The sequence below is a fragment of the Carcharodon carcharias genome, chromosome 7, assembly GCF_017639515.1.
Source record: "Carcharodon carcharias isolate sCarCar2 chromosome 7, sCarCar2.pri, whole genome shotgun sequence".
Taxonomy (NCBI): Eukaryota; Metazoa; Chordata; class Chondrichthyes; order Lamniformes; family Lamnidae; genus Carcharodon; species Carcharodon carcharias.
In genome coordinates this window covers 64,312,483-64,325,153 of record NC_054473.1, presented here as the reverse complement: position 1 = coordinate 64,325,153, position 12,671 = coordinate 64,312,483, and the positions used below count along the sequence as shown (strand labels likewise).

General features: G+C 39.7%; 1 long non-coding RNA gene across 1 annotated transcript in view; it reads left to right on the top strand.

Moving 5' to 3' along the window:
- The first annotated feature begins 12,103 nt into the window (after window positions 1-12,103).
- LOC121280555 overlaps window positions 12,104-12,671 on the top strand; it is a 53,354-nt gene continuing 52,786 nt past the window's right edge. Inside the window, exon 1 of the long non-coding RNA XR_005943637.1 lies at window positions 12,104-12,160. This is a non-coding gene — a long non-coding RNA (uncharacterized LOC121280555). The remainder of the gene's footprint in view (window positions 12,161-12,671) is intronic.

Sequence of the window (12,671 nt, the reverse complement as noted above, 5' to 3'; positions counted from 1 at the left end):
ACATAGGGACGCAAGAATAAGGGAAGGAAACACGTGGCTAAAGGAGTGGTGCAGGAAAGAGGGGTTCCATTTCATGGGGCACTGGCATCAGTTTTGGAACAGGAGGGATCTGTACCATTGGGACGGTCTCCACCTGAACCGATCTGGGACCAATGTTCTAGCGAAAAGGGTAAATAGGGTGGTCAGCAAGACTTTAAACTAGAAAGTTGGGGGGGAGGTGGAGAGAAGGGTAAAACTCCAAGAAATATGACTAATGGAAAACAAAGCAGCAGGTTAGCGTGTGGGGGCGTGGATTCAACTTCATGGAAAATTATGAAAAAACTGAAAAGAAAGGAGAGACCAGGAGAGGCTATTAAAGTCTCCAGAACACAAAATAGGACAGAGTGTTTGGAAAGGGCTAGGAATCTAACTTCAAGCACATCAGATAAAGGGATGACAATGAGAAAGGGGACGGGAAATACAGGACTGAAGGTGTTATATCTGAATGCAAGCAGTATATGAAATAAGGTAAATGAAATTGTGGCGCAGATTAAAATTGGCAGGTATGATGTGGTGAGCATCACGGAGACATGGCTGCAAGGGGATCAGGACAGGGAGCTAAATATCCAAGGATATACATCCTATCGAAAAGATAGGCAGGCTGGCAGAGGGGGTGGGGTTGCTTTGTTAGTAAGAAATGAAATTAAATCGATAGCAAGAAATGATGTAGGGTCAGATGATATAGAATCTGTGTGGGTAGAGTTGAGGAACTGCAAAGGTAAAAAAAAAACCATAATGGGAGTTATGTAAAGGCCTCCGAACAGTAGTCAGGATGTGGGGCACAAGATACACCAGGAGATAGAAAAGTTGTGTAAGGAAGGCAAGGTTACGGTGATCATGGGGGATTTCAAGATGCAGGTAGACTGGGAAAATCAGGTTGGTAGTGGATCCCAAGAAAAGGAATTTGTGGAATGTCTACGAGATGGCTTTTTGGAGCAGCTTGTGGTGGAGCCCACTAGGGAACAGGCAATTCTAGATTTAGTGATGTGTAATGAGGCAGATTTGATAAGGGAGCTTAAGGAAAAGGAACCCTTAGGAGGAAGTGACCATAATATGATAGAATTTACCCTGCAATTTGAGAGGAAAAAGCTGGAATCAGATGTAACAGTATTACAGTTGAATAAAGGCAATTACAGAGACATGAGGGAGGAGCTGGCCAGAATTGATTGGGAGATGAGCCTAACAGGAAAGACAGTGGAACAGCAATGTCAGGAGTTTCTGGGGATAATTTGGGAGACACAGCAAAAATTCATCCCTAGGAATAAGAAACATACTAAAAGGATGATGAGGCAACCATGGCTGACAAGGGAAGTCAGGGACAGCATAAAAGCTAAAGGGAAAGCATACAATGCGGCGAAGAGCAGTGGGAAACCAGGGGATTGGGAAGCCTACAAAGACCAACAGAGGACAACTAATAAAGAAATAAGGAGGGAGAAGATTAAATATGAGGGTAAACTAGCCAGTAATATAAAAGAAGATTACAAGAGTTTTTTTAGATATATAAAGGTTAAGAGAGAGGCAAAAGTGGACATTGGGCCACTGGAAAATGATGCTGGAGAAGTAGTAGTGGGGAACAAAGAAATGGCGGAGGAACTGAATAGGTACTTTGCATCAGTCTTCACGGTGGAAGACACGAGTGACATCCCCAAAATTCAAGAGAGTCAGAGGGGCAGAGGTGAGTATGGTGACCATTACCAAGGAGAAGGTGCTAGGAAAACTGAAAGGTCTGAAGGTGGATAAATCACCTGGACCAGATGGATTACACCCCAGAGTTCTGAAGGAGATAGCTGAAGAGATAGTGGAGGCGTTAGTGGCGATCTTTCAGGAATCACTGGAGTCAAGGAGGGTCCCAGAGGACTGGAAAATCGCTAATGTAACCCCCCTGTTTAAGAAGGGAGTGAGGCAAAAGACAGGAAATTACAGATCTCGGTCGTTGGTAAGATTTTAGAGTCCATTATTAAGGATGGGATTTCAGAATACTTGGAAGTGCATGTTAAAATCAGGCAAAGTCAGCATGGTTTCATCAAGGGGAAGTCATACCTGACAAATCTGTTAGAATTCTTTGAGGAGGTAACGAGCAGGTTAGACAAAGGAGAGCCCATGGATGTTATCTACTTGGACTTCCAGAAGGCCTTTGACAAGTTGCCACACAGGAGGCTGCTCAGTAAGATAAGAGTCCATGGTGTTAGAGGCAAGGTACTAACATGGATAGAAGATTGGCAGTCTGGCAGGAGGCAGAAAGTGGGGATAAGGGTGTCCTTCTCAGGATGGCGGCCGGTGATTAGTGGAGTTCTGCAGGGGTCAGTGTTGGGACCAGAACTTTTCACTTTATATTTTAATGATCTAGATGAAGGAACTGAAAGCATCCTGGCTAGGTTTGCAGATGATACAAAGATAGATGGAGGGACAGGTAGTATTGAGGAGGTGGGGAGGCTGCAGAAGGATTTGGACAAGTTAGGAGAATGGGCAAAGAAGTGGTGGATGGAATACAGCGTGGGGAAGTGTGAGGTCATGCACTTTGGTAGGAGGAATAAAGGCATTTTCTAAATGGGGAGAGAATTCAGAAGTCTGGAGTGCAAAGGGACTTGGGAGTCCTAGTCCAGGATTCTCTTAAGCTTAACTTGCAGGTTGAGTCGGTAGTTAGGAAGGCAAATGCAATGTTGGCATTTATTTTGAGAGGACTAGAATATAAAAGCAAGGATGTGCTGCTGAGACTTTATAAGGCTCTGGTCAGACCACATTTAGGATATTGTGAGCAATTTTGGGCCCCGTATCTCAGGAAGGATGTGCTCGGCCTGGAGAGGTTCCAGAGGAGTTTCAGGAGAATGATCCCAGGAATGAAAGGCTTAACATATGAAGATTTTGGGTCTATACTCGATGGAGTTTAGAAGAATGAGGGGGGGTATGATTGAAACTTACAGAATACTGAAAGGCCTGGATAGAGTGGACGTGGGGAAGTTGTTTCCATTAATAGGAGAGACTAGGACCCGAGGGCACAGCCTCAGAGTAAAGGGAAGACCTTTTAGAATAGAGATGAGGAGAAACTTCTTCAGCCAGAGAGTGGTGAAGCTATGGAATTCATTGCCACAGAAGGCTCTGGAGGCCAGGTCATTGAGTGTATTTAAGACTGAGATAGATAGGTTCTTGATTGGTAAGGGGATCAAAGGTTACGGGGAGAAGGCGGGAGAATGGGGTTGAGAAACTTATCAGCCATGATTAAATGGCGGAGCAGACTCGATGGGCTGAATGGCCTAATTTCTGCTCCTATGTCTTATGTCTTATGCATGGGGGAGCACACACTGAAAGCTCCCTGAAGGCACAGAGCTGCCTCAGGGAGATGAAGAATTTTACAGTGAAAAATAAAGACTTTAGAAGTAGGGGAAACATGTCCCCACATGTGACTCAGTCACATGAAGAGGGAAATATTAAAAATTATGTTTAAAATTTTTCATTTTAAAAATTACTGTTGGAAACCCCATCCCGCCCATCGATAAGGTTTCCTAAAAAATGCAAAGGCCGTGTTGCCTATTTGCTCACCCGCCAACTGTAAGGTTGGACAGGCAGTGAAAAATACAAATCAATTGCTCGATTAATGGCCTTAACAGGCCTCTTAACTGTCCATGAGTGTGCTGCCAACTCTGGTGTGCACCTGCCAACCAAAATATTGCACGTTATTTTACTCCCGATCGGGTCGGGCATGCGCCTGCCCACGGGACATCAAATTCTGCCCTTAGAACCTCAATGTTATAAGATCGAATTAACTAAATTTCATCCTATCTTTGTAAAATTTCAGTGACTCAAGAGCCTCATCAAGAATCACCGCACTCCAGAAAGTAAGTTGACAAATTCAATAGAAGTTTTCTCTTGGTGTATGGGGGCAGTAGCATGGTGTTTATGTCACTGGACTAGTGATTGAGCTATTTGAGTTCAAATCTCTCCACATCATTTGGGAGATTTAATGTCAGTTTAGTTAAATTAAAAGCTAGTGTCAGTAACGGTGACCATGAAACTATTGGATTGTTGTAAAACCCTAACTGGTTCATTAATCTCTCCAGAGAAGAAAACCTGCTGTCCTTTTATTGTCTGGCCTATATTTGACTCCAGATCTACAGAAAAGTGGTTGACTCTCAACTACCTTCTGAGGCATATCAAAATTGCAACAAAAAAAAACTATAAGCCACATGGGCTGTAGCAGTTCAAGAGGGCAACTCAACATCACCTTCTCAAGGGCAATTAGAGATAGGCAATAAATGTTGGCCTTGCCAGGAATGCCCACATGCTGAGAAGGAGTTTAAAAATAAGTGTTTGTGGGTTCAGTGGGTAAAAACATCTGTCAGTGTTTAATTCCCAGTTAGTGTTTCAATGTTTAATTTCATTATTCTCTCTCTCACTTCCTCCGTCTCTCTTGCTGCAAATATGCATTAACATATTTGTAATTTAGCTGTTGAGTTTGCTGAATAACATTTAACTTTAAATGATATGCAGATTTGTCATTATAATGGTTTGAAAACTCTGGATAAGATGTCTTTCCAAATTATTAAGATTTTTAAATATCTTACTGGAAAAATAATGCTGTTTTAATGATACACACCCTTATTAATGCAAAAATCAGCCAGCAAATTCAGGGAATGAAGAGGTAAGCTCTAAGATGTGAATCTCCAGAACTTGCTGGTCAATTTAATCTGCTCTGCTGTTTGCTCCACACAAGCAGCATCTCACTCTGGGCCTCCTTGTTATTTTTAATAACTTGCTGAATCGTAACATTAATTGCCCATTAAACTCACCCCAGTAAGTTAGGGAAGGTGATTAAGAGTGTAAGCACTCTTCTAACTATGTGATAATTGTTAATTCGATGACAACCAACCTCCCTCGCTCAGAAAGATAACAATTTAAACTGTTCAATTTCACTTCAGAATGTCATAAATTTTTCTTGCAAATTTTAATTTTTCCCTTTCTGCGTTTTTTCTTTCTTATTATTTCTCTTTTTTTTTTACCTAATATGACTCTAATTCAGCTTTTTTCTTCAATGTGCCTCTGTTTCTTTCTCAATTATTAAATCTCATTAATTGGAGGTGCAGCTATAATGATCTAATTTCATAATTTGTATGTTTTAAAAGTATAACTTTTAGTTTGGAGATTGACATTTTTACATCTAAGATAAATGAAAACACTTGGGTTGAGAAGCTGGTAAACAGACCTAAAGTAATTGCAAAGCAAAGGGTAACCCATGTTTATAGTGGGAAGTAAAGGAAATTAATGGGTTACCCCCTCGGAGTTTCTTGGTGGAGATGAGATGTCTACAGCTGTCTCACTAAGGGGTTTAAATTATTCATATGGTTTCCCAGACAAAGGGATGGTGTGGAGTTGGCGATAATTAGTTTAAATCTCCATTTGGGACATCCCAGGCATGCCACATAACCATCGGGGTTAGATTGCTTTTTTGGTTTTGGGTTTCATCTGGGTTATTTTTCATAGATTTGATGGTTGAAGTCTGGGTCAGGAGCACTAAAGTAGTTGGAACCAGGAGTGGACAGTTATCAGCAACCAGGGATGTTTCTGATTTGTAGTCAATAAGCAAGAATGCAATGGGGCCCATGCTCAAGCTAGGGAGTCCACAATTGTGAGGTATTGAAGGAAAGTTGGAGGGTACACCTAGCTGGATGCTAGTGGAAGGACCCCAAAAAATCTTATAGTTTGGAGAATAGCAGGAACACTAAAAAGAATGAAAATGAATTCCTGAGAGCTGTGGCAAACCTTGGCTTGGTCCCAGCAGAAGTGAAGGAACTCTCAAGATCCTGTAAAGTATAAGGGAGCTCTTGGGTAGAAGTAAAAGTAGAATGGAAAGTGTTCTGTTGAGATTTTTCAGTTTAAAGTATAAATGTTTATGAAATATAGTGCTACGTTAGCAGTGTTACTTTGTTTAACAGTTGTACAGAAAAGTTTTTGTTTAAAATGTGAAACCTTGTGGCACAATTCTTTCAGTTAATAGCTGGGAGTTTGAATCCCTTTATAAAAGTTACTGGTCTCTACCAAGTTCGTAACAGCAATTGGTCATGCTGTCAACCTAAGTTCAGGATGTCTTATTGTCTTTGCCATGCCAGTAGCAGCTTCCAAGTAAGTTATAGCAGAAAAACATTTTAAGTTGAAGGCAGAAAAAATCTAACTAACGGAATATGCTCCATGATGTCATGCCTCAGCAAGATTGTATATATATTTCATGTTCCTTTTGTGGAAAGCAGAATTTGTGCATTTCTGATGGGTATATTTTCCTTAAGTGTAAATTTATTTATGCAAGACTCTGCAATGTTATACTTAATCCCAAAATTCCAAAGACTGCTGGAAATCCATCAGAAATGCTGCAGAGGGAAAGATGTGGGATAAATCCATCTCACATACATTTTGTTTTATTTTGTTTTAGCATCTAAATGTGCAAATGTCTTGTTTTATTCTACAGTGCTCAGGTGTGTCAATAATTCAATTCTATAGTGCAGCCTGTTAAAATGATATGCCAGCTATGGAAATACCATTCATTTAGCAATATATAAGTCCTTTGGTGAATTGACATGAAAGTTGGAGAAGCAATTGAAATTGGATAATAATGTTCAAAGCTCTGGTCATGATTACACGCTTGAGGACATTTCTATAACCTGTGGAGCAATAGTTTACCAATAATAGCTGAAAACTGCCATCACTGTGCGTTGCATATTTATATTATATAGTATTTTTGAAAGAACTTTATCTTAAAAATGGGAAATATTTTCCTCCATTTGGTGTAGGTTGCATTCTTTGTTTTATTCTGTGCTAAACTTCTCTTTTATTCTAATCATATTTCTCATTTAAATCAACAACTATTTTACATGACATTTCAAAGAGACGATACCCACAGACAGCCTTTCCCTGGTGGGCATGAATATCAACTGGGTATGGTACTGATTCCTGCTTCCATTGTCTCCAGGAATGCCCAAGAACAGATACAGTCAAAGCATGGGGATCATAATCTATAATCTTTTGCTTTCAGAAGGCAGAGGACTAATATTATTCATCTCAGGATGGTGAAAGATTGCTAGGATTTTAACTTGGGTATCTTTCTATTTATTCCAATGCTCAACTGACTGAGCTATCAGGCTCTCAAAGCTTTCAATAGGTTTTTAATAATTTGCTGTGTATCAAAAATGATGTTATTGCTTAAGTTGATTTATCATCGAAGTCTTTCAATTATTTTGCTAATTAACAAACTATGGAACTGTCAAACAGTAACAAAGCTGGAAATGTTGTACCTGAAATACTTTAAATCATTTATATAAACTGAGGTTTCTGCATGTACACTCAACAGTACATGTAATTCTCCACTGCATCCCTCATTCATTTTAATGGACTAAAAATTGTGTAATGGATAAGTAGAAACACTCAAGCATATTTATTTTAAATGATATTTCACCAGATAAAAAAAATAGTAATGTACCCCATTAATGAAAGTAATCCAAGTGGATTTATGGACTTAGACATTAATGAGAAAGAAGTTCTAGATAGGCTTATAGAGTGTAAAACAAATTCGAGGGGAAGGATGGAATCTATCCCAGAGTACTAGATTGACTTGGCATGAAACTTGTCAATTGCTAACAATTATCCTGAGAGTCACTAAATGCTATAGAGGTTCAACTAGATTGGAAACAAGCTAATGTACCCATTTTTGAAAAAACGATTAAACTTAATCTTGAGAATTGCAGACCCATCAGTCTTGTACTGGCAATTATTAACAGAAGGACATGATGTTATGACATCTGAAAGCACTTTATAGTCATTTTAAAGTATAGTCACTGTTTTCGGAAATTCACCAGCCAATTTGTGCACAGTAAGGTCCCACAAACACATGATAATGGTAAGATAATCTATTTTTGTGATGTTGACAGAGGGATAAATATTAGCCAGAACACTAGGAGTAATACCCTACTTTTCTTCTAAATAATTCCATGGGATCTTCTATTCCACCTGAGAAAGCAGACAAACTCTAGGTTTAACATATTATTTGAAAGATGGCACCTCAGATAGTGCAAAAGTCCCTCAGTACTGCACTGGAGTGTAGCCTAGATGTTTTGTGCTCAAGTCTCTGGTGTGTCTAAACTAAAAGAGTTTTTAAAAAACTTGCTAGGGAATAAAGGCACTGCATGAGGAAATTTTGAGAATTGATGTTGGGGCCTCTACTGTCCCTAATTAATTAACAATTTGAATCAGCAACCCAATGCAAATTTGCCACATCTGCAATCACTAAACCAGGGTTTGCAATTGGACAGCTACATCATAGACAGTGACCAAGACCCCACCAAATCAACTAAAATCTATGAGAAGTGGAACAATGTCAAATCAAACTTAACAAAGACAAGCTTAAGGAATTCTAGGTTGATAGTAAAATCAGTTAGGTGATGTTAACAGGGGATTTTTTCTTTTTCTAGATGGGTGATCTAAATATGGTTCCCTAATCCATATTTATCTTGTGATATGTGAGTAAGCACTCGCAAAGAAAAGCTGCTAAAACCCATGAGAATATCTATATTTATGCTGTTTTTTAATGAAGATCAGATCAAATTCATCTCTGAAAAGAAGAATCACATCAGCACCAACAATTACTCATTCACCATGGCAAACATTACTCATTTATCATGGCAAACATTAATCCAAAAAACTTGATTTTACTAATCATAACAATTTTCTGTATATGCACACTTGCTGCAGTCTGGATTTTTACACAATTTTACACTAATATTTAACATTTAAACTACTCAACGATACTTTTAGAATGGAATTTTTAAAAATTTGTTCTCAAGATGTACATGTTGCTGGCATTTTTTGGCCAGCCCTATTTCCTAAGGAAATGATGGGCTGTCTTTTCAAACCACTGCAGTCTGTGTGTTAAAGATGTTCCCATAATGCTGGTTATCCTTTTTCTTTGAGGTTTGATACAATTGAATGGCTTTCTAGCCCACTTCTGAGGGCAGTTAAAAGTGGATCATAGTGGTATGGGTCTGGGGTCACATATACCAAACCAGATAAGGATAGCAAATTACCTTCCCTAAAGGACATTAATGAACCAGTGTGGTTGTACAACAATCCAACAGCGTTTTATTTCCAGATCATTTTTAAACTAAATTCAAATCCTCATTCTGCCATGCTGCGATTTGAATGTGCATTCTTTGTATCATTAGTACTGAACTATAGATCACCAGTACTGTAACATAACCACTGTACTGCATTGCATGTGTTTCCAATATGTAAATAGTTACTTGTAACAATATAGTTGCAGATTCTTCTCACTAGGTGGCACATAGGGAAGGCTGAAGTTTCCAAAAACTATCTACCATTTTCTTTTCCCCCTGTTATCCAAATAATTACTGATATTAGAAGTTTTAAAAAAGCTTTTAATTTAATAAAAAATATGGTCAATTTTCTGTCTACTTCTGGCACTTTTCTCCTCCCTTTTCTCTTGGACCCACTTTGACTATTCATCTCTTTTTTTCCACCAAATCTATTTTCTCTTGTTTTGTTTCTTCTCCCAGAATCCTGCTCTCATTTTGCCTCTTATAGTTTTGTATCACTGGATTCAACTCTACCATCAACTCTGCTGCTTTATCATCCCTATGCCCCACTCTGTCCCGCTTTGCCCAGACCAGAATCCAGCTCACTGCTGCACTTTGTACAATCCTTGACTCTGTGAGTTACTTTAATTCTACTACAGAAACTTTGCATTGCTAGGTCTACCTCACCTGTTGCTCTCGAACTACTGCCTATATCATCACTATCTGAATGCACTCTGTTACCCACTTCAGACTGCCCTGATGCGGCTTTCATACTTGTGGTTTGAACTTTGTAGCCTTGGCATGTCACACTCTGAATCCTGCTTTGTGCATGCTGCTACCACTGATTGCCTGGCATTCCCAGCCCTGCTATTGATAATATATTTCGTTGGGTTGGGGGGGTGTGTGGGGAGGGGCAGGGGGACACTGAGAGCAAAAGAAGTGTGAGCATGAAGAATACTAATCAGGAAGGGGGAAAGTGTATGGACATGTTCATGTTGGCTGTTGGAAAGAACAGTATAGTGCTTTGGAGGGAGGATGAAAACAAGGATCACAAGGAGGACATGCAGCTACTGGGGAGGGTAACAAACAAGGTTACCAGGGAGCAAATAGTGAATGAAGATTAATAAGCTTTTAATCAAGGAGAAGGACCAAACAAAGCAGTGGGATTGAGGGAGCTGGTGAGAAAGGTATGGGATGGGGGGGGGTGGGGGTAGAGCAATGAAGAATGGAAAGTTTAGGCAAAGTGTTGGGAGTCACACTGTAAGTGATGAGAGGAAGAGTGATGGGCTGAAGGTGAATGGAAATACTAATTGAGGACTACAAGATGACATTTTCTTCATTCATCCAACTGCAAAAACTCAACTTGTGACCTTTCACCAGTCTGTCTCCTGCCACAACATATCACCTCTGACCTCCTAGACATAAATAAAAAGCCAAACTAAAATATAACAGCCAGAAGAGGAGGAGAGAACAGAAATAGGAAGAAAATGTTAAAAAGGCACAAAACTACAAGAAGTAGGCCAAGAAAAGCAACTGATGGCTGACAGGTAACATACATACTGTATGCACTATCATGAGCAATGCCACAAGAGGTCCACTGGTGTACAAATAGATTATACTGGAGTTCAATTGTGTAATCCAATGTCATCTTCTATTGAGAAACTACTTCTGCTTTAACATAATAAGAATAAGTTCAGCCAAATGGAGTAATTTAATTGTAGATGCAAGCTGGTTGAAGCACATCTCAAGCAAGGAGAAGGCTCAGGTACCATCTTATTTAGGGGTGGAGTTGAAGAGGAACTGCATACTGTTAATGAAGAGAACAAGTAGGGGTTGGATGCTCAAGATGATAGCTTCAGAAGAAATCTGAATATAGATGGAGAGATATTGGACTTGGGGAGAAAGAATAACTTGGTAAGAGGTGATGAATACTGTGCACTGATGGCCCCTGGACAGAACAAAGTAAAGAGCACTGCAAGGTTAATGGTGAGGGTGGGGAGTGAGACAGAGACAGAGGGTGAGATGATGAGATTTCCAGAAGAAACAAGACCTGTGATAAGATATATAGTTATTTTGTTCAGTTTTGGAACAAGAACATTAAATGACAGCAATAATTCTAGTCTTAGGCTTGATAAATTTGAAGGGAGAAGTGTTTGCATGGATGGGGAGATGAGTATTTTTGGAAATAGCTTAATCAGTGGTGCCATGGGAGTTTCATTGGAGACCAGAGACTGTAAAGTGGAGAATGTCCGGAGTGAAATTTGGAGCCAGCAAAAATGAAATTGGAAGTGATAGTTGCTAAACTTCGCAACAAATTAAATGAAATGTCTTTGATGAATTGAAGGAAATGTTTGATTGTCCCATCAACTGAGATGTTAAGTGTTGAAATGTAGTGATTCAGTCATTTACATCGACAGGTGATTGACGATTTTGTGCCACAAGGGTTATAATCTGAAGGAGTTGATTGTGGTGTTGGAGAGTAGATCGGGTTGGATGAGGTTATTGCTATGGAAAAGTAGCTGGGGAAGAAAAGGCTGGAACAAAAACGAAAATAGCTGGAAAAACTCAGCAGATCTGACAGCATCTGCGGAGAGGAACACAGTTAACGTTTCGAGTCCGTATGAGTCTTCATCAAAAGGCTGGGATGGTGGAGGCAGTGTTAGATACCAACGACAGCACGGATGATTGGGAAATGAGCATCCATATACAGAGATTAGACCGTGTTAGAACTAGAAATCTCGTCAGATAAGAGTTAAAAATCTCAACAAAATAGCATTATAATAGTTCTTATACTGTGGGGAAATTGAAAGCGACAGCTGCCAGCGGGGAGAAGTACGAGTTTTGCCTTCCCGTTGGTCCCCTTCCAAGCTGAACGGGTGATTGTATTGTTTCGCACCCCCCCCGGACATTGCAAAAGGCTCAATGCCCCAGCAGTGAGTACCTCCAGGGCACGCCCAGCCCTGACTGACACCTCGATGACGTAAGCCCTATTTTCCTTCACAGAGCGGAATTTGACTGAGGATGAGTTGCGGTGCTGAACTGTCTCACAGGTTGGTGCAAACATTAGAGAATATGTTTCAAATTAGAAACAACCCATTATTAGTAGGCTGTAGACTTGGGATGCAGTGAAGCTGGAAGGGACACTTGTTTTTACCTGATGAATGCAAAATATTTAGTTTTTCTTCCCCACCCAAAGGCTAAAATTCAGCTTTTACACTGATGCCTGGATGTGGAAGCATCCTCGGAGGAATAATTTTCAGCCACAGGAACAAAAAAATCTCATTCTGTTTGGCGAACATTGTTAAACTGTGAAATATATTGGTTTATTGCTTGTAAATGACTGTTAAGAGGGAAATAATGAAATCTGAAGCTGCGGGGGAGGGAGCAGAGAATTGTAGTATAAGCTGAAAGATGTGTGATGTTTGCTTTTCGTTTAACAATACAATAAAACGTACCAATTAAAAAAATAGAAAGAAAAGACAACAGTGCATTGTATATTTTGCATTTCGTGTTTTAAACATGTTTGCAAAATTTAGTTTCGTTTCTCCAAATTCCAGTTCT